Source organism: Agelaius phoeniceus, chromosome 9, assembly GCF_051311805.1.
Source record: "Agelaius phoeniceus isolate bAgePho1 chromosome 9, bAgePho1.hap1, whole genome shotgun sequence".
In the NCBI taxonomy this organism is placed as follows: Eukaryota; Metazoa; Chordata; class Aves; order Passeriformes; family Icteridae; genus Agelaius; species Agelaius phoeniceus.
The window spans coordinates 24,803,970-24,827,113 of record NC_135273.1 but is presented as its reverse complement, the minus strand read 5'-3'; the positions used below and the strand labels follow the sequence as shown (position 1 = coordinate 24,827,113).

General features: G+C 38.2%; 1 protein-coding gene across 7 annotated transcripts in view; it reads right to left on the bottom strand.

Annotated features, from left to right (window-relative positions):
- The window catches only part of SFTPD (surfactant protein D), a 76,573-nt gene extending 58,440 nt beyond the window's left edge, over window positions 1-18,133 (bottom strand). For all 7 annotated transcript variants that reach the window (XM_077183299.1, XM_077183293.1, XM_077183297.1 and 4 more), the window contains exons 1-5: window positions 17,976-18,133; window positions 17,781-17,835; window positions 15,341-15,428; window positions 5,258-5,355; window positions 4,300-4,465 (exon numbers count right to left, since the gene is read on the bottom strand). The gene's annotated coding sequence lies outside the window, so the exon portion shown is untranslated. The remainder of the gene's footprint in view (window positions 1-4,299; window positions 4,466-5,257; window positions 5,356-15,340; window positions 15,429-17,780; window positions 17,836-17,975) is intronic.
- Between the last annotated feature and the right edge of the window lie 5,011 nt (window positions 18,134-23,144).

Here is a 23,144-nt window from a genome sequence, read left to right as displayed (position 1 = left end):
GAAGCAAGTGAGCATTATATTTTAGTCTGGGGATGCAAAAATGAGCAAAGTGTACTGCAACAAGAAATATTGCCAGAGGAATATGTAAGATTTTGGGAAAACTGCACTGATTCCTCTGACACGTAGCAGCAATTTAATAAAATTATATTTTATAGCAGTATGGACCAATAGCAGATGTTTGCACTTGTTCATTGGAGATGAACCATTTGAATCCTTCATTTCATAGATTTATCAATAATTTAAAAGCCATGTGAAACTCAAGTGAACATCAGTGTGGGCAGGAAATGCTAGAAATAAAGCTTTTTACAGGGTTTCTCCCTCTCATGAAGCTAAAATTACTGAAGCCTTACTTAAGAGCTGTGTGTTTTATCTCCTGCTCACTCCCTGTGTCAGCAGCAGCAGCAGAGGATCTGTGGCACCTGCCCCTGCCTGACCCAGGACAGTCCCAGCCCAGGTGTCTCCACCCTGGCTGCTGGGAGCACCGAGTGGGAACTCTCACCACAGCTGCATGAAGATCTGATTTCACAGATGGCTTTCCTTACTGCTGTCCTGCATAAAAGAAGAGTGTCTGATTGCCTATGTTAATATTAATTTTTAAACTTTTTCCAGCCCTGCAAGACCTCACTTTCCACAACCTTTCATCTGTAGCCATAAAAACACCTGGCAGTTGGATACAGATAGCATCCTCCAGACATGGACCTTACAATTTACTCTTTTCAAAAATTGCTGTGAAACTCTCAGTTCCATAGTTTGCAGCAGATAAATGCTGTAGCTGATTTATACTTCAGAGATAGGCACAAAAAATGTTCTTAAAATTTTCCCCCACATGGGAAGATCATTAGACAGAGTCAAGAGAATCTCTGGACCTCCCAGTTCCAGTCATGTGCTGTTCATGTTTTCCCTATTCCATGTGCTCCTCTCAGAGCTACCCAGTCTGATGTACATGCTTCATTCACTGATCTTCACTGATCTAAAATAATGTCTCCATCCTTTGTTCACCTGGTTAATCTCTCATTAGGGATATCCCATTCACCTTCCAGGAGCAAAGTCTTTTACACCTTGTCATTTGTTCTTGGCAAGTTTGGAATTGAATTCTTTCATCCACAACTGGTTACAATTCAGCATAAATGACATTTATCTACTCATACTTTGTCCTCCTTTTAGGACGACTTATCACCACCATAATTTGTAATATCTGCTCTTTTACTCCCCTCTCCCTTGCATTTAGGGGACCCATCCAGTAGGACACAGTCTGATATCAGAACAGGCTGTTGAAAAGCCAATTTTTGATTCTATCTTAGCACCCAGCCACTATGTCCAAAACAAGTGACAACAGAGTTATAAATCTGCTACTATTTTTAAAAACCTACCTTTATATTTGCATACAGAAAAATTGCATTTCTTATTTTTTTCTGAAAACACTGCTATTTCAGAGGGTTACAAAGAAACAATCTGCTGTGTTTAGCCCAAAAAGCCTGAGTCCACCCCAAAACTCCAAACCAAATATTCGTAATCAAATTCTCACCTTTTCAGCAAATAATTATCAAACAGGTTATTAATGTAGAGGGTCTAAAGCTACAAATTTGAGACATTTTATAATTTGTTCCGTTCAATGCATTATGAATATACCCAAAGTCATGATAAAGGAAAAAGAAACTATTGTAATTTAATAATGGAAAAAAGGCCAAATAACTGTTTAAATTTTTTTTAGATTCTGTAAACTATTTTATATTGGTATAACTTTGTGCTTGCATATATGTTTTTAACTTTTCAGCTGTGAGACTTCATTGATATAAGTTTGCATTGTCTCATACCTTTCAGAGAGAATGCAATGAGCATAATGAAGCTGGAACTGACAGAGGAATAATCTGCATTTGATCTCTTCTGAATGACCCACAGTTCTGCTGTGGTTCAATTCCTCCTATCTCTTAGACCATATTAATTGGAAACAGAAATCTGAAATATTAAATTGATAATGGGTGGCTTTTAATTTCCTTCAGACCTTATCATCCTGCATCAATGTGCACAGCTCTGAGGATCTGAGAATCTCTGTGTGAATTAATGATGCATCTCCATATCTGCATGATAAAGATGGACTGCTCTGACAACATTTACATCTGATACTATTAGAGCCTCTCCAATGATAACCATTAACAAGTCCATTAATGAGAGCATATTTCCCTGAGGCCCTATGGCCATTCCACATTGTAATCTAAATCTATACTCTCCAGAAACTCCATTAGAAAGCAATGAAGTAAGTCCCTGAACTATACAAAGGTTATCAGCCACATTATCTCACTGAGCAAAAAAGATGAGGGAGGCTTCCTTCAGTACTGGCAGTATAGGAGATTAGAATGTACAATGGTATTTTCTCTTAACAAGTAACTACATTACAAATACATTGGCTGAAAGCCACATTGCTGTGGCTTCAAGCAACTCGTACTCAGACCCTTAACTTTCAGAAGATTGTATTCAAGTGGAATAACACAGTCCAGGAATTCATCATACAGATAAATATAATAACCTAGTAATGATGTTAAAACCCCACTCCTGTTGGCTTGAAGTCTGTATCCCAACTTACACAGATTTGATTGAAATAAGAATGACTGCAATATGCAATTCCTTACTTGCCAGTAGATAAAATTGTAGTTCAAGAAACAGAAGAATTACTTTCATTTCAAGATGATTCTATTATAAAAATACACTCATCAATCTATTTTCTGTGAAACTGGTTTCACCTCAGGCCTAACAGTGATAATCATTCACCATACATGAGGCATCTGAGGTGGCAGCTTCAGAACAGCAAATATTGCTGACAAAAATAGACAGCTGTTCTAAAGTCCTAATTCTTATGACAAGAATTAAATGAGAGGGCATCACTGCTCCAATCTCTTCCTGATCTAATCTGGGAGTAAGCACAATTTCAGACTCCTGGACCATGTACTTGGCATCCTTCATCTGTGTTAAATCAAAAGTTTGCTGGAATCAACAAAATAGGAAGTCCTAATGTAAATGTGCTTTTGAGGAGGAATATTTTATTTCTTAAACTGGCAAAAGCCCATAGTTAACTATTCACATAGTTAACTATTCATTGTTATCATTTAAAGGTTCTTCATGAAGGCAAAGTTTCCCAGAACGTCAGCATTATGTAAAGCAAAATAAATTATGCCCAAAATAAAAAGGAGAAGTATGGATCAGTGTATTGAAGCCACTGATGAGAAACATCCCTATAGCCTTCAAGTTCATTACTAAACTGGCCTCATTTTACCACAAATCTGCCCTGGCCATGATGGATTTTGGTTTTGCAGAAAAGCATGCATTTGTCTTAAGGCATTACAGAAGCTGAAAAACAACTGTCTATAAATTACTTATGTTGCAATGCAAATATAAACACCCAAAGAGTTATTACTGATCAGTCAATATTTTTAGGATTATGGCTTTTTTTGGTCCCAGCAATAAAAATCTATTGATATTTAGAAACTATTTACGTTGTTCACTTTATGTAGCATGAGAAAATCTGACAGGAAACTGTTAGCACAGGTATTGAATACTAATACCTCTTCATATTGGTGTCCTAACAACCTCTGTGCTTTCCTGGCAAATTGAGATGAGAAGTACAATTATGTAAGATTCTTTGATCTTTTTTCTTATGTAGTCTCTGTTAGAAATAGAAGAGTGAACTAGTTGAACCTTCAGTTCAACACCATATAGGAATTTGTATCTCTATAAATAGTATCTAATTTAGAAGATCTTTAAACACCTTCTGCTTCCTCTCAAGTCTCTCTCAGCTGACCAGGGAGATTACACACAATACCTGTCTCTACTTAGTTTCCTTAGCCATGTTAAAATTTCAAGACTTCTTAGAGGGGAAAAGGTACTTTAAAAATACACTCATGAAATACTGCCCTAAGCTGGGAAAAAAACCCCATTTTGTCAACAGTCATATTAAGAGTATCTTAACTTCTGAGCTATTATTACTTTTTTAGAATTTAACATTTAGGAACAGAACTTGAAATTTCACATAATATGTTATAATTTACTCAGCAATCATCAAGGTCACTCCTAAGCAACTGCTCAAGAAATATTATATACAGAAAAATAAAGCAAGTTCTGTGTTATAAAATACAATGAAGCATTTTAAAATCCAAATCCCTTCCCTCCCTCCAAAGGAACAAATTATTTTTTTCCTGGAAACCAGCATGCTGCTAGATTCAGACTCTGTCTGCCAAATCTGAGTCTGAGTGAATGTTTCACAGTGAAGACACAATACCTTGGAAAGAGAAAACACACATAACGAACCTGACAAGAACAGCAGCGCACACAGGGCTCAGCCATGGGAACAAGTGCTGTGCCAGAATTAATCACATCCAGAAAAGTACAACTCCTTCATGTTCATCCTTAGTGCTTGCCAATGGTGCTGACAACTTCTAACATGCAGCAGTATATTAAGAGCTTTTCTGAAAACCTGCAAGAAGATTAAAGGATGGTGATAAGTCTCCTCAGACTCAGCTGAAGCAATAAATGGCGACGAATTTTTGGGACCACACTGAAAACCCAGAATCAGCACAGTAAGGTACTTGGTCCATGTTTGTGATAGTTCACATGAAAGCCTGAATTCCAGGTTCCTAGTGAAATGTATATTTCCAGCTATACTCAACCACCTGCAGAGTTCTAACAGTGCCAGCTCATCCTTTATTGCACTGCCTGAGCAAAATGTCAGGCAGAGCTCTGCACCAACACTTCTGCAAACCCAGCTGAATGCAAAGTCTTAACAAAAGCATTTTAAAAACACAGCAAAAACAACCCAGAAAAAATAAACCCCAACTTACTCCATTTTTACTATGCATAGCATATTATTTTTTGTCATAGACTGAGTGGTATTTGCTTCTTTTGGAAAATCAACTTTTTTTTTTAGTGACTTAGAGGAACCTCTGCAAACTGCCTGAAGCAAGTTTTTCCTATGTATAAACATCACTTTAGGATCTTGAAATCTAAAAATATTTAATGAATAATCATTGCAAGATCATTTCTCTAGTATTTTACATGCAAAAAGAATCACTGCCTTCCAGTTCTATTTCAAGACAGGCATTACCTATTGTCTGTTCTCAGGATCCATTACATTCTGCTCAGCAGTCTACTAAAGCATGACTTGTACTACTGAACCATCTCCTTGAGACTTGGCATCTTCTTAACAAGACAGGCCTTGGCAGGAACTTGGCTTTCATAGTAATAAAATAACACAGAGGTTTTTAATTACCTCTGGACAGTTAACCTTCATTGATTGTTCCATGACTCCATCACGTTAGTGTTTCTGGAAATCACTCATCACAGACAACCTCTCCAAACAGTCTGACTCTGCAAGACAGGAAAGAAGCCCTTTTTAGTGACTTAGCAATAATAATGAGAATTAGACAAGTGTTGAAATGAAAAAGAAGAAAACAACATATAATTATATAAAGGTTAGAAAGAAGGAAAATAGGAGAGAACAGAGAAAGTTAAAACAGAAAGGCAAAACCAGGTAGAAAGCAGCAGAAGAAAGGGAAGAAAGCTCAGGGGCAAATGTAGGAATAACTGTTCCTCTTGCTTCTCCATAAGCAGAAGAGTAGCCTGCCAAATGTCTAAAAGCAGGTATGGACACAAGGAATTGCTGTAAAATATCCTGTTCTCCAGTCTTTGGGGTCACTTCAGCAGTCAGGATCAGGCTTTTCCAGACTGTAAACTGGAGAGAAAACCAGTTTCCACAGACAATTGTTCCCTTAAGTTTGTAGATTTTACCAGAAAAGAAAAAAAACTCAAACTCAAAATATTTAGATGCAAATTTCTAGATTGGTCTTTCTGGAGCTTCACACACACTTTGTGCAAATCTCTTGGCAATCTATTTTGGCTAGAGGAGTTAGCTGGTTTTGGCAGCTCACAGTCTCAAAAAAGCTTTCAGTAACTTTTGTTGACTTCCTTGTATGTGGTTATAAATGAACCTTTTCTCCTCTTCTAAAGTCCTATCAGTATGGGGGGCACACAGAGCTTCAGACAGGATTATATTTATCAAGGCTGTTGCTGCAAATACTACTTTTACAGTCTCAAATGTCATCTCAAAATCTAAACACCTGCAAGTCTCTGATATGGTTGCATCAACTGCAATTCGTTCAGACAGTGATAAACTGTCAAATCTGTTTGGTTTGTGCTGTTTTCCCCTTATCTTCTGCTTTTTCAGAATCTGACAGCTTTATGGGAATGCATTATTCCTTGGGAAATGTAAGATCTGCACAGCCTTTTCAGTGAAAGGCAGTATTCCTGAGTTCTGTAAGCAGTAAAAAAGAGCTGTAAATGGACAGAGCAATTTTCTTCCTGGTTCCAATGCAAATAACAGGTAACAGGGGACGTGCAGAACTCACTGCAGATCCCCTCGTGGTTTTGCTTCTGGCACACACTTGCTGCTTTGTGCTGGGGAAATGAAAGTTGCATCATCTTGAGTGCCTGATGAAATCACTGGGCAAGAGTGATTTTCTCTTTCATGCTGGCTTATTGTGATATCTTCCATCTCAGTGGTGGTCTGAAGCCACAGTTTCTGATAAATCCCTGGCCACCAGAGTACAGATAAACTTTTAAATCTCAGAGTTGCTGCTATGCTTAAGGAAGTATTCTAGTTAAAATATTTGTCTTCACAATTCTTTTCACAGTAATTTTCCAGGGAATTTCAGACACTAATGAGTGGCACCTTTCCAAGTGTGACAAAGAGAGATGTCAGACAGCAGAAACCCCTTCTCCAGATATTGAGGTATGAAAACTTGTAACAATCATGACTTCTGAACCAAGAACTAAGCTGAGGTTTACTTTAGTCCAAAATTCAACCTTCACGAAACTCTAGAACTAAATGAAGTACAAAGCCTTTGTCTCCTGAGATTGTCCTGCAATTCTGAAATCTGTAATGCAAGAGAGCTTCAGAGAGAGATTAGAGTACTAATCTGGATCTCAGAAATGCACTCCAAACACAAAGTAAATTATTTCCCTGCAGGCAGATGGCCAATCTTTCCATTCTTTTCCCATTTTTAATTATGCAACTGATGCAAGAACTGATTCTAAAACTAAATGTAGTCCCTACAGAAAAATTTATTTTCTAAAACCACTTCTACTTTTTCTGATGGAATTGGATTTCAGATGATTTCTAAGATGAGAACTACTTTTCAAAAATGAGTTCAAGGTTTTTTTTTTTAATTCAACATATGTCTAGAATTACTTGAAAATTCATCTTTACTCTAGCAACCAATTGCATCCCAAAAATAACTTCCTAGATAGGTAGCTTCTAATATTTCAAAAGAACAACTACAATGTGGCATAATTGCAAGGGATAGTTTGATAGTATACAGAATATAATTACATGGTATTTCATATCTGAGTCATCCTAAGAATAGAAATGGAAGGAAGCAATAAAAATTACTCAATCACAAGCTTAAAATATTCTAGGCAATAAATTTAAACAGCCAACAACACTGTTAACATATATGTGGCACAGGCAGCTCCCAGTAAGTTATGAAGCACCTGGCAAATACTGTTAATTCCCTTGCACCTAAGTTAATTGCAGATTCCAGTGAGCAATCAGATATGATTAAATTACATTTTTGGAAACTACCACATGGTTCAGAGGCTGAAGGAAGACAGCTTAAAATAGACCTTTGAAAGGTAGCACTAATTAGGCAAAGTCTTAATTCTACTCCTCTCACCTTCAAAATTGCAGGGACAAACTCTCCTTTCAGAACACTGTGTGAAAAGCAGCTGTAATCACCAGACTGTACAGGTATATTGAACACAGGATTTTAACCTCCCATAGAAAATTTCTTTTGACCTCATTTATTCTCCTGAAAGAAGTATTCCAGAAACAAGAAATCAAGATATTTTTTAATTTTTTTTTTTAAACTGGGTTTTCCCAGTGCCTCAGCACATCAATGCTAATTCATACAAAAAAGCACTAACAGAGTTAGGGAATGCTGGAATATCCTGAAAGAAAGAGGTCTAAGGAAACAGCTAAGGAAGCAGCACTACTTGAGAAGAGTTAACAAGAAGGGAGAGTGAGAAGATGAGAGATCAGGAATCATTTGTACTCAATAACTCACAATGCATGATGCTCTATATCACTCATATCATAAATTACCTCATCTCTCTCTGACATCTCCTCTAGCCCAGGCCCATTTTCCATTTTGAGTGAAGTAACCTGTTCCTCACTGACTTTCTTAACACCTATCTCACTCTTACATAGTCGTGGAGCTGGCACACTTTGAATTTTTCATTGTACCAAAACCTGCCTCCTTTGGTCACCTCAGACCTCCCTTCTATCTCCCATTTCCATTTCTAATCCCATTAGAGACTCCAGTAAACTGCTAAACTCAAAAAAGGTCAGTTTTCACCACTGGAACCTAACACACAACAAGCCCATCCTGAACTTGAAGGACTCTTCCTTCTCCTGCCATAAAAATCCTCAAGCTTTTGCACATGCAGCACCAGGAAACTGACTGGAAAAAGATGATAGAACAGAAAAAGTGTTTTTTATGTCACTGAAAATCACAGAAGACAGCTTTGCAGACCCAAGCAAGATGGCATAACCATGCTGTAATTATGGCTATTAATAACAACAACCACATTTTATCCTGATTGGTGCTCTAGGTCACTGCATCCTACCTAAAGACCAATGGCATGTACCTGAGGCAGAGAGAAATCTCAGCTCACACTCAGAGCCTATCTAATGCCATGGGGTCTTTCAGGCTTTGTAATTGCCAGGAAAAGAAAAAGTATATTTTAAGCCTTCAAAAAATGTACAAACCTATGTCATGATTAGCAGTACTGTGTACATGGTGAACATTGAAGAGTTCTAGAAAAATCCAGGTGTGCTTGTATTTTTAATAATATACTGGTAATACCTTTCCCATTTTTCTCCTTCAATGGAATAAAAGAGCTTTACCACACCAATACTTTGAGTTCATATGGTTTAACATAAAGAGCTGGGAAACATTAAAAGAAAACTGAAAATCTCTGGTTTTGTGAGTTGTTCTAAGAGCTCAGGCACTTGGAAAGCAGCAGCAACCAACTCATTAACTTCATATTGCATTTTCCCTCTTGCAGCATATCATTTGTTCATCAAATTTGCATTACTGAGCCCCAGAGTGGAATATTTCAGATGAAGACAGAAAGGACAAAGTGTGGGTGGATAGACACCAAGTGCTTGTACATGCCAGACTGCCTGATCAGTAAAAAGGAATTACTCATAAATGGGACTTCTGAGACAAATATTAGGCACAACTGTACTTCCAAGTCCTGTAAAAAGAGAGACAGCTTCCACTCCATTCCAGGTAGAACTAACCTAAGTAGCACATTAATTTTTTTCTGATTTCCATGACTCATCTAGCACTAGTAGAGGGGCTGATCTTGCAAGATATATCTTTAGCAGCTGTGAACTTCGTCCTGACAGGTCACATGAAAAAGCTCTGATACTCCCACATTAAGCAAGATCAGTTACTAATGTAATTGATAAGCTGGAGGGGGATCTAGAGGAACTACCACAGGTCCCTCATGAAAATTTATCCATCAGACCCAGGGAAGAATGGATGGTGTCCTTGACTTTGGGTGAATCAATTTCCTTTGGACGCTCCTGAATCTTTTCAGTACAAAGAATTTGTAAGTCCCATGGGCAAAAAAGTATGTGTGAAGACCTTACTATTTGGGGTTTTTTAATGGGCTGATATAATCAAATGCCAGTATTTGGAAGCCAGTTGCCAGGAAAGAAAGGCCTAGAATCCCACAGGAAAATATTTCACCCTACACTGCCTTATCTGCTAGAGGTTTAAGTTCTGATTAGACCAAACTTTGGTACTAATGAGGAGCTTCCCTACCCATAAATGTATGTATTACTACAATAGTGTCAATATACATTGATATATGCTACTTGCCCCTCCTTAAAAGATATATAAATACAGACACACAAGAAATGGTTACACACGTGCAAAGATACAAATAAATAGAAGTAAATGGAGGGTCTCCTACAGTGACATCATCTCTCTTCCACTCTGTGAACCATTCTCACTTAACTCTTTGGCTAAACACTGAGGAAATATTTTGAGCTTTGAAAGGTGCCCTGATCAGAACAGCAACAGCAGAAGATGTGCAGTGGCATGAACACCAACACCAGAGAGAAATTAACTTAAAATTATGTATCCAAGACAGTGAATTTCCTTTAATGAACAAACCAGACCGAACCTGCATAGTTACAACATTGTCTCCAATAATGACATGTCATGAGACACACAACTGCAATAGCAGCTTTGCAGATTCCAGAGGTACACCAGAAACTGATTTTTAAAAACACACATACATGGATATATAAATTATTCATCTTGTCATTCTATACCATGGGCTTAGCATTTGCTCTGTTGCAACTTTCTACATTTTCCATAACAATCTTAAGTCACTCAGAGTAAAACTTCTCCACAAAGTGAGCTTTTGAATGGGAAGTGCTTACTCTTCTTAAGAAAGAGTTTCTTCAAGGGACTAAAGAGACTGGAAAGTTTTAGGGCTGAACCATCAGTACAAATCGAGATGACACTGACTAATGTAATTTGGTTACAAAGGACATTAAGGAAGCTTAATGAGCTGGGTCAATCACACACACACCCCCCTGCAGACTGGAAGTATTTGTACCTGAAACCAGTGTGTTTGCATTGCCAGAAAGGCCAATAATTGGGTAGGAATGAGAAATAGCTATTCTTATACTTGAGCCTTTCCTTCAACTTTATTTACAAAGAACACAGGCACAACAAAGAGGAGAAACTTGAAAGCTTGGCTGCTATTTTAAACCAGGTTGTGCAACAAAGCCTGTAAAATTGCTATTCCAGTGACTTTCCTGAACACTCAATCCTTGCTTTGAAAGTTAAGATCAGTATCTGTACCTTGTAGCTTTTTTTGCAATTTGTATTCAACAGAGCTACCAGAAACCACTCCCTTGAACAATACCTGGTCTTAAAAAAGAGGATAATTCATTTAACACTGAGCTATTCTTCAACAATTTTTCAATCAATCACAGGGTTAGTCCACCTTATTTATAGGACACTATACATGAATGATAAATTAGGTTATACTAATTAGAAAAAAATCTATTTAAAACTAATATCTAAAACAAAAATGTAACAAAGTTGGACTTTAATCATACATGCATTGTCTGTCAAATAAATCTTGTCTCAGCAATTATTTTATTTACATTGGCTTAATACCATTAATTGTGGACAAAATAGCAAATATCACAAAACTAAAAGCAATCATTTGATTAAAATCATGGCAAAGAGAGTTCTAAACTCTCCTTGCATGGTTTCATTTAGAAGCACTTTATCCCTATACTACAGGGGAATATTATCAGTAGAGCTCTTTGCTTAGGTAAATACAATTATTTTCCTTGAAGCTGACTCAGGAACAGCCCTGAATGCAGGTACACTGGGTTACAGAAAGGCTTTTAAGAAAGCAGGAGTGTAAGAAAGGACTGATTGGTGTCCCATGGCAGAAAGGTATTTTAACCCATGGAACTGAACTACAGAGCACATTTCAGTTCCTTGATAATGTGTGACATGGAAAAATGACTTGTCGTAGCAAAACCAAGTTTCTTACCTCTTAAGGAAAAAAGTAACAAAATTACTTCATCTCCACTCCACCAATCTAAAAAAACTAGACTTCTGGAGAGAGTTCTAAATTTTTCTAAAATTCACTTTAAAAACCCCACTCCAAGGCACCCCCTCAGAAAATTACCACCAGCAACTTCTTTGTCCAAGCATGGCAAGAGACAAATAAAAACATTAATCAGTATCAGGCATTGATTTATTTATGTAGCATCAGACAAAAAAGGAACTGATCCCCTAATACATCCAGATGCTGCTTTCTGAATTCCTCCTTATTTGTACTACCAAAGAACAGATAAAACCAGCTGTTTGAATCTATGCCATGGCATAGGGAACTTGGTTTAGATCTCTGTTTTCTTTCTAAAAGATGTGCATTTTTGTTCCAGAGTCCTTCTATATGCTATCCAAATAATCAACAACAATATATCCAGCCACCACAAACTGATGCTGAGAAAAGGAACTTCATATTTAGAATAAGACCTTGAGTTAAAACATTTGCTAGCTAGAGAGTACAATGGCATGACAACCCACACCAAAACTGTGTGCATTTTTAAACTCAAAAAAATAATTTAAGAGCAAAGGTAACTTCTATGATGTAATGAAGGACATTACAAAAAGCAGAAAATCCTGAAGGGTTGGTTTAGACCCCAAAATATTTATCTTGCCTAGAATTAAAGCTAAACAGAAGATTTTTTTGCCATATCCCACCATCCAGAATTTTCTCCCTCCACTTGACAGCCCCAAACTCAGGACAAAAAGTTCAACGTAAACGTTGATAGCAGATGAGCTGGCAGGTGCACTGGAGCCTGTGAACAACACACCCTGCCAGGTTTGACACCAGGAAGGCATGAAAATCCCCCCAGCCCCCAAGGCAGCAGCAGGCTCTGAGCAGACACAGAGGCTGGGCAGTGCTGGCCCATGCAGGGCTGACACCAGCCCCACCAAGGGCAGGCACCTGGCACCTGAGGGCAGCCTGGGCTTTAAGCTGGCATCTGGCAGGTTTCCCAGGTGAAAGCAGTCTGCTGTCTCCAGCAGCTCAGCTGCTATCTATGAATATTTTAACTCTCATAAAAAATACATTACCTCTACCCCGCACTCCTGACTTTGTAGGGCTGCCAGAGGAACGTGGATAGCTACCTGATTTCTGTAAAGAATTGCAAGAAACACTGATTTAGGACCAACCTGTTTGGGTTATTTAGTAGATATTTTCTGGGTGGACTTGGTTATTCAGAGAACAATAAGGATAAACTATGTCTTCCTGTAAATTTCGTGTGATGGCATCACTTCCTGGTGCCTTGCCATCTCTTCCTTCTGGAGAACACAAATCAAGACTAAGATTCTTCTTCAATTCCTGTTTCAGAAGCAACCACCTCAGCCTTTCAAAATACTTTGGGAAAAGGAAACCAATTGAATTTCCAACCTAGGACAAAAGTTCTTCAAAGCATTTTTCATTCTCCACATCATCATCACTTTCATTCACTCCAGTGCATCTCCTGCATTATCAGTGGTTCCCAAGGCTGGCTCCTGGACTTATCAGACCTTTAGTTGCTTTCCTAAGCCACCTTGTACATTCACTTCTTGACATAGTGAATGTACATAGGGTCTTTATGCCTGCCCCTTGGTTCAAAGGTTTTTGGGCTCTTTGCCTAGCAAACTTCTGTATATAAAACTGACATTTTTATGCAATCCATACATCCTGAACTATCAGAAAGGAAAAATTTGAGGTACACTATAGTATATTAATGGCAGCTGCACTTCGTATTAATTCACTTATAATGGGGTTCTTCAGAGATGAAAGCTAAATGCATAAACTAACATAAGAAAAAATGTATAGTGAACAGTACCAAAAAGATATCTTATGCTGTATTAAAAAGATGACACACATCCTCTAAATTTAATGTATTAATTTTAAATGCTGGTGATTGTATAAGACTTATTGCACAGCTGGAACATGCTGCTAACATGGGAAAATTCCATTAAGAAAGTAAATCAGAATCTTCAATAATAGATATGTACAATACCACTTTTTTCCATTCCTTCACTTTTACATTAGCATCTACCCAATTGCTTCACCTCACAAGACAGACACCAGGTCAGATATTGTACAAGTGACAGCAATCTAATTTCAAAAGTGTCTGGTATTCCCTTAAGATTTGTAATTTCTCTTTTAGTCTTCTGGGCAGATAATTAAAACAGCTTCATGCTGTTTTGGCAGTCACCATGCACAGCCAAAGACAAATCACCTTTTTTATATCCTAACATGTTATAAAGCCATGACTAGTATGGAATTATACCAAAGCCATGGCGTAGAAACTGGCTGGCTGAAATCTACCCAGTTCTTTAGCTGATTTTTTTTATCCAGGAATACACTTTACATTTATAAGCCATCCTAGTCCTTTCTTTAGAGGCTCAATGCTTGCTCTCAAGCAGCCTCACATAGAATGAGTTCCATAAAATAACACTAGTCTTGACTTTTCATTAACTTTAGTTCACAACCCCTGCTTTCTAGGACTGATAAATTAAATTTGTACTGCAGAGGTTGTTTCAGTCCAACCTCTGTATTAGCTCCATTTTTTTCCCACAAGTTTGTCTTTTTTGTTCTACTTCTGGAAGAGCACATGTTTTTCTAAAAATAACTTGTAAAAAATCATCAAACAAATCATTTTAATTTGACGATTTCTGCTTTGCAAGCCAAACAATGAAAAGAACTAGCTGTTATAACTGGTTGTATCTAAATTGTTTAAAAAAAGAGAGAAGTGGGGAAATCCTAATAAATACTGCAACATATCAAGTGGAAAAGGAATGTGCCAAAGAAACGCTTGCGTTGACTTACTAATAACAGGAAAAGATTTTTGTCTTTCCCCTCCCCACACCCCTTCAAACACATTCCTGTCCTTCCCAGCTTTGTGCTCCCCTTAAATGATTTCCTCCTTCATTGTGGCCATTATGGACTGCTGGAGGAAAGTTGTTTCATTTCTTCACTGAGATCAGCAGGCTACAGAGGAAAATGAAGAGGATCCCTCTCTCCAAAATGGTGAGGAATAATTTTTCTCTGGCAGCCAGTCAAGGAAACAAAGCAGGTAGATTTAGGATGTACTTCCAGCAAGGTCCCAGCTGCTAACATCAGACTATAAAGGTAGGACCACTGAGGGAGCTGTGATCACCCCAAATTATGGGAGTGGAGAAGAAAGGGACAAGAATATCATGGGCAGTACAGAAAATGGTTTCCTAGGAAGAAGAAGAAACATTCATAACATGCTCCCTGAAGGAGCTCAGCCCATGGAAGATGTTTACCCAGTTAAATGCCAAAAGCCCAGGACTCGCTTCATGATTCAGTGAAGCACTGATGTCAATAGCTGGATTCCAAGTGTGAGAGAAATGTGTGCTCCTTAACAAGCCTGACTTTTTACAGCTGACCTGCTGCAAGGTCCCAGAGTGCTGTGCCCATTAGTCTGCAGACAACACATCCAAAACACCTCTGCTGCCAGCAGAGAGCTCACCAATTTCCATCTAGTAATTTCAAAAGCAAGACATTTATTCCTTGAAGCCAGCTGACAACACCTAATGCTTTGACCTGCAGAAAGCATGCAGCAAAAATTACCCCAAAACCATGGTATAACGAGAAAGATGTAGCTAGAAAACTGATGTCTCTACTGCAGGGACAGAATGACCCCTATCCCTCATGGAGTTACCTGTGCTGTCCCTCTGCTCTCGGATGGCAAAGTGACAACTACGTGTCTGCTTGTTCAAAATTGCAGTTCCTGTGGCAACCACTGCTCCCTATTGTATCACAGAAAAAAACATAAAAAAATATGGTAAGTAGGAGAGGCAAGCAGGTTAAAAAGGTTACAGTGTTTTCAACAAAACAGCTTCATACTGTAGCATAAATACCTATACTGGAGTGTAAACAGCACAATGAATAATGGAAGATTTACTGCAGGGCAGCAGCAAGGAAAAGGCTTTTGGACACTTAGGCATGACTAAGATACCTCATGATTTATTCATGCTTTTTGCCCCAGTGTCAAATGGGCAGGTATCCACATCCCCAAATTTTTAACTGTTACTCAAATGCCTCCTCCTGGGCAGAATTAAGAATACAGCCAAAAACTGGATGAGCAGGAGGGAAAAAGCTGCATTTCTAGTGCCAGAGGGGATGCACAGAAGCACAGGGGTGATCTGGGTAGGCGGGCGAGCCGAGCAGGTGCTGCTCTGCACAGCAGCTGCCAGCCACCCCCTCCAGGCCCTGTGCCTGGCACCTCCCCAGACACCAGAGTCCCCTGCTCAGGAATAATGGTCACTGGACCATGGGGCCTCTCCAGCATGCTGGAACCCTTTTCCACGGCAGCCATTCCCAGTAAGGGCAGCTAGGACTGCCTCAGGCTCCCAGCCTTGGTGAGTTGGCAGCCCTGGCTCCCCTGCCTGCCTCCTTCACATAAAGGTTTTTGGGAAATACTGAAGGTATTTCAGTATTTTCAGAAATACAGAATGTATTTTCTAGGAATGCCAAGAGAAGTTTGATGGACATCTACCACATTAGCCTTTTGTTGTGTACATTGAGTGGGGGAAAAAGAAGGAAATACAAAGTTCCAAAGACTTTTTCTATGCAAATCTCATTTTTTATAACTTTAAATGAGTTTTAAATAAACCTGTTATCAACAGGCATATTATACATGAATTAATGCAGAGCATTAGAATTAAATGCAAAATGTGTTTGAAAAGATTAAACAGGGCAGCACTATTGGCTGTCACTCATTTCACTGAAGTACTGCACTCCTGCAATACCATCAAAGCTCATCTTCTCATTACCTTTTATTTGCTTTACTTCCCTATAATACATTTACACAAAGAATAAAATGTCATAACTTCACACATTGTGAATGGGATCTGGATAACAAGGCAGGGAGAGTACCTTTGCACTTCATAAAGGAGAGCTCAAAAAAGATTTTTCTGAAGAGGGGAGTTTATTGCTGCATAAATTCATCAAATATAGTGAAAACAGTATCACATCTCATAGGAAGTGGGCAGTTCTGGAACATTTGGTGGGCTCTGGGCCAGATTTTATCTTGTTCACTCTGATGAAATCCACAGCAAATCCATTTAATTTTAATTAAATAGATTTACCCACAATCAAAATTTTGTTCAGAAGTGCAAGTTCCCCGTCAAAATATATTGATTTCTTTCCCCTGAGATGTGACATACCAAAGATGGCACTAGATACAACTGTCAAGTCCAGTACAATGCTTAGGTATGTCACCAAACTGGCATCCAATTCAAATTCCTTCTCAAATTAAGATCCTCTCTTTCTCTTAAAAATTTACCAATAATACACCAGAATGGTGTGCAATACACTAAGTACACAGAATTTGAAAACTTAATTATCAACAGTTTGAAAGACACTGTAGAGCATCACTCATATCTTCATTTGTAATTTTACAAGACTGTGAAAATTACAGTGCCAACACAATCAATTCAAGACTGGGTTTGCAAAGTGAACTGGCCAACCCTCAGTACCAATCAGTACCTTGGTATGACACTGCACATGAAATACAATGGTACAAGTGGTCATAAGCTGCTTTATGGATCAGTAATTCAGTTATTAATTGAACAAAAAAAAAGTATATCCATCTGAATTATTCAACTTCTCTCCTGTAGGACAAGGATCTCCATTCTGGAAAGATGGGAAGCCAAAAGCTTCTTTACATTCTCAGCCACAAGGAAATAAATAAACACCGATAAGTTTTATTTCACAACAGCATAAATCCTTAAAAACTCCACTGCCTCCAGCTGTAGAAAAGCAACTTGATAACAGAATCTTTTTGGCTTTTTACAGAGTGTCAGTGACAGGGGTCTTCAAAGATTAAAAGGGTTGACTTTTGTCACTACTTAGCTTGCACCATTTCTGTGCACAGCACTGCCCTCTGCATCAGAAGGGATCTTGAGAAAAGCCTCCTTGCTTTGAAGAGTTGTGTGTAGTAGATGAATTACACACTAATTAACATAGTGACAGATGAGACACACGTGAGGTTTGTTTGGTTTTTTCCACTTGTTCTTAAAAGCCACAATTAGCCACATGTCAAAACAGAGCAGCACTAGACTGTACACAGCAATTGATGCACAGATATCAGCTCTCACCTCTGTTTCCAGATCTGGCATTTCAGACATAGCTGTTTGGATTCCTCCTTTTTCCCTGTGGAGAGATCAAAATAGCAAACCATTTTCAGTTTGGATTTGTAGCTATTGACTTACAGAATCATATCCATACTTTCTATATGTACTAGAAGATCATTTGCATTCATATGCTTTGAGGACAAAATATTCTTTTTCTACCTGTGAAACTATGCATTTCCTGGGCTGAGCTGAATACAGGAAAAATATCCCAGAACCTGTAACTTTTCTCTTTTTGGCTTGTTCTTCTTTTGGATGGCCAAGCTGTCTGTGCTGACTGCCTTGTCAGACAATGAGCAATGGCTGCAGTTCTGAAGAGAACAATTATTTTGAACCAAGTTCACAGAAGTCAGCGGCCTAGGCTGACAATGCAGAAAAATGAAGTGAATACTCTCATAAATGTGGTGGGCTTCAAACCCTTCCCTGTTCACAAGATACAGTGTGGGCTGGCAAATATACATACACCTACTTCATATGTCAACTTTTCCGTTTCAATTGATTTGTGGCCACAAACCTGTAGACTCATTTGGTAAAAGAAATTAAAAACAAATGCTTGTTTAGACACAATTCCATTATGTAAACCCTAAGTACAATTTTGATTCTATCATAGCATAGAGGTAATAGAAGACTAAAGGTTCTGCAGAACAGAATTGTCTTCAGGCCAAGATACTTGTCTATGCCACCAAATTTAAGAGGAGGAGATGAGATTAAAATAGTTCTAACCTCGATTATCCAAACTGCAGGAAAATGAGTTGGTATGACTGGTGTTTTAAGCACTTCATTAAAAAAATCTTCCTGAACAAACACATTTGTAATTTTCAAGGCCACATTCTTAGAAGCTTTGCTCATTTTCTTCTACTCTTGCTCCTTTAATTTCTGGCTAGCTACAAAATAGACATTTTGTACCTACCACAATGCCAAGGTTCAATTCACTAATGAGAACTCAGCTTTAATGCATTACCCTTTGTGCTCCATTGCTGGGATTTAAATCCCAGCTGGATGTTCATATTCATTATGAGATTGCAATTTCTGGATCTCTGCTGCCCTAACAGGAGAACTTCACTTTTAGCAATAAGCAAAGAGGTTGCAAATTCTCTCTATGAGCATCTGAGATAGTAAGGCTGCAAAGGAATTGAAATTGCTTGTCATCCCTATGATCAAAAGCTCTGCATTCAATACTTAAATATGTATTTCAAGAATGCACACAGGATTTCTCAGGGCTTTTATAATTAATGGAGTTATTCAGGTGAAGAACTTTTCTATATACAACTCATTGTATGCAATATTTTGCACCAGTATTGTTTTCCAATGAAATTTCTACCAAAGATGACCTTAAAGGTCCTGGTAAATCCTACAGATTTAAATCTCATAGATTTTCCATTTTCCATAAGGAGAGCTGATATGCTACAGTTACCCTGGCTGATGGCTTTTAAGTTACTAATGTATCAAAGCTGAGTTGTGTTTTAATTTTCAGGCCTCTCCAACTTAATTGTAACGATAAATTATAATTGGTAAATATTGAAATTTGGATGATTTGTTAGATTCTCGGGCTGAAAAAATGAGCTTGGAGCTCTGTGTCTAAATTATGTCAGTGCTATGCCCTTTCTTCTTGAGAAAGCTAAAGAAGCCTAAAATTAATCATTATGTGAACAAACTTCTCAAATACCAAGTATTTGTAATCATCTTGCATAAACTGAAGTCTGTAAAGAATCTGCCTTAATTATGCATCCAGCAGTCACTGGTAAGTAGCTTTTAATCAGAGATCTGATTGCCATTTTTTTGTACCTGGTCCCTAATGAGTTACCCTGTTATATGTCATTCCCCTACCCAGTTAGTACATCAAATTTACATTTTCATTTTGAGGATATAACACACTTTATACCAAGTATCTTTATGCCTCATTTTACAGAGAGAATCACAGACTGGATATGTTCCATGTGATGAAAAATTGTGACATTTGTGTTTCATTATAATATCCTTGCCAGAAAAGCAGATCTGGGAGCAGAAGTAGCCTAGCTATAAAAACACAGTAAATTCAGAGAGGGCAGCAGCAATTACTATGCATAACACAAGAGCCAGTATCTTGTCAGAGCCATGGATGTAGGTGATAAATTACATTAGTAAAGGGTTGAAAAATTGCCTTTTTAAAATACAGTAGTAGCTAAAAAGGGAACTGATCCTAACTAGATTAGATTCAAACACAACACTCTTCCTCAAATTAATGATTATGGCACAACACAACATTACGCCCACCATGTGGACCTTACTAGAATTTAAAATTTTCTGTCTTCTTGCTCCTTAAAAATCAACAGCAACAAAATATATTTGATTTTCTCTGCCTAATATTTGCCTGGGTGACAAACTCTTCAATATACTAGGGAGCTGGAAGGTTGCATCTGAGCTTGTTTCATCTTCCTCTTCCAAAAACTGCAGTTACAGAGCACCCCGTTTTTCTCCTCCTTTTCTCCTACATACTCAAGATGCCACTGGAGCCTGCTGGGTTTGACAGGCTGGTTTTCCTTCCTGTTGGAGAACCACCTGCCCTTCTGTCCTGACATTTTTGGGGTTTTTTTTCAGAACTGTGATTTGCAGTTGGGCTGGTTACCAGGGTGATTCAGCAGAATATTTCTGCCGAATGTCCCCACGTCTGCTACATGAACTGATGTAATTTCCCATATATCCTCCTGGCAGCTCCAGGATGGGGAAATGCTGCTCAGTCATCATTGCAGGATCCCTTCCAGAGACAAACAGGTCCAAGCCAGAGTCCCAAAGTGCCTGGTGGGAAACACTGCAGAACTGCAGTGTGTGACCATTCTGAGCTCAAACATGACTTCAGCAAGTGCATCATTTTCTGACCAAGGAAATCTGCAACTCATTTCCAAAAAGCTGCTTGCAGCCTTTCAGAAATAGTTGCTCAGTACCACTATCACTCTATAAATAACAGGAAAAGGACAATATTGATTTTTTAAAAATTATTTTTACCACTGCAGGCTTACTGCAAAGCCTGAATTTTCTTGGCAAATACAGAGTATTAGCATTACAGGGAAATGTTACTGTTAAATTATCAAAGAGAAAAAATTCTCCCAAATTCTGCTAACCCATCAAATTCCATCCATAGGTATCTAAACAAACAAAGGATTAAAAAATAGCATGTTCACATATGTCTACATGGCTGCAGAGCCTCCTTTCCTCCTCTACCATCCACAGCTAACATAAATCTGCCTGATGATGTGAAATTTTATTATCATTTCATTTGCTGAAAATAAGCAAATAAAAATAACAGTCAAACTATTTCCTTTATGATGCGTGTGGGGGTAGGGAGGTTCCTTTTGACACTGAACTACACATTAGAATAAACTTCTAAAATACTGTATTTTTTTCTGGTCTTTTGGAGTTCTGTTTCTGTATTCTGCACACTGACTCAACTTTCAACCCTCCAAGCCTTAGCAAAGCAATTAAATAATATAGAATATTAAAAGGACATTCCCCAGCTTAAAATACTTACACAGTGCAAAATGTCCTGAAAATATCAATGGTCATAACTTCTTTTCTTCTTAATTTTCATTAGGAAAGTCAACTATTCCTAAAGAAAACTCTCCCAAGTCCTGCTGTCTGAAATGGAGGGTGTAGAGCATTGTGACCCCAATACAGCGAACAAAGTTCACAGAGACAGTTGTGATAAATTATATGGATTACAGCAGACATAGGAAGCAATGAATCATTCAGTATCTTGGATCTTAGTTTCATTGTAGTCCTCTTTGCTACACACTTGTGAGATCCCAGTCCAGAGAATAATGTGGACAGTCCTAATGCTCCAATTAAACATTTTTCAGTAACCAGCACTTCCTCTTCCTGCTGCTTAGGCAATTAGACTGAAAAACTGTATTAAAACAGAGAACATTGACAATCTTGACAACATGTGGTTTAGTTTCAGCATGGTTAGAACAGCAAAACCCAAACTATTTTAGAGCCACACTAAAACATGCAAACTAGTTTTAAAGAGAACAAAATTAATTACCTACTAACCCAAACAAAAAAAAAAAAAATCAGTGCTTAAATTGCACAAGAATAAACAAATCAGACTTCAACGTAAGATGAAGCATATTCCAACAAAAAACTATAGTGCAGAAAATAATTAAGGTCACTCAAATCACTCTGACACCCCCTGCCTACCACATGGGGTGAAGGAGACCCAAAAAAAGAGCTGCACTGGTTCTTTAAATTCTGGCCATCCTAAAAAATATCAGGGAGCTGAGACAGAGTTTGGCAAAAACAAAGGGGCATATTTGGGACTTGCAGGCCCCCATTAGTGCAGAGCAAGACAAGTGGTTCTGGGAAACAAAACAGCAGTGGCCAAATGCCATGGTCCATGAGCTGGGCCACTTGTGGCTGGGGTGCACTTTTAGTTCAGCTTCATCCCAAAGAAATACTGGCTCTGGGTTTGTGACTTCTGTGTGGCATGGCTTAAAGTATGGGGAGAGGAAATTCACCTTAAAATCCTCATTATTCACCTCAACTACTAATGCTGGCACATCCATTGCGATATAGAGAGGAAAACCCTTGGCAGTTCTGGTGAAATCAAACAACAGCAAATTCTCCTGCCACAGAGCTTCCTTCTTCCATTTCAGTTTGGCCATAAATGTGCCCAGATAAATTCTACCCAAAGATGTCATTTCTGAAAGAACAGGAGACACCTGCCTGATTTCCTTTCACAGTGGGCAGCTATTTAGAACTGGTTAACAAGGAAGTGCAAAGAATTAAAATGTAACAACTACGTGAAAGAAAACCAATCACTCCTAATGAAAATTGCAACAATAACAAGGAGGCTATCATAAATATTATAGATGTTTTGACTGTGAACAGATATATGCAAAGAGGGGAAATAGACAAATCTTCCAATGCAGATAACCTTAAATAACTTTGCATTTCCTTAATATTTTTGAGTTTGTGAGGGGGGTAAACTGAATGCCTCCAATTTTGTCATGAATATTTCACACATTTCTAAGACTAACAACACTTACATACATCAGAGGGGTGCTATGAAACTTAATGTTTGCAAATCACTGTGAGACATGGATGAAAGGTGCTACAAAACAGCAATATCTGGTTGGTAAAACTTTCAAGCACAAATCTTCAGCTGGTGTTAATTGTCTGTTCCACTCTAAAGTCACTGAAGCTATCTAATTTATAAGCACCTGCTTCTCAAATCAAATGAGCTTTGTAAGAGGACAAATACCATTCTGATTAGAAAGTTATCTGCAGAATAAAAGACCAGTTTATCAATATTAATGCAGTACTGACTCTGAATTTTACAATACACTTCTGAGAGGT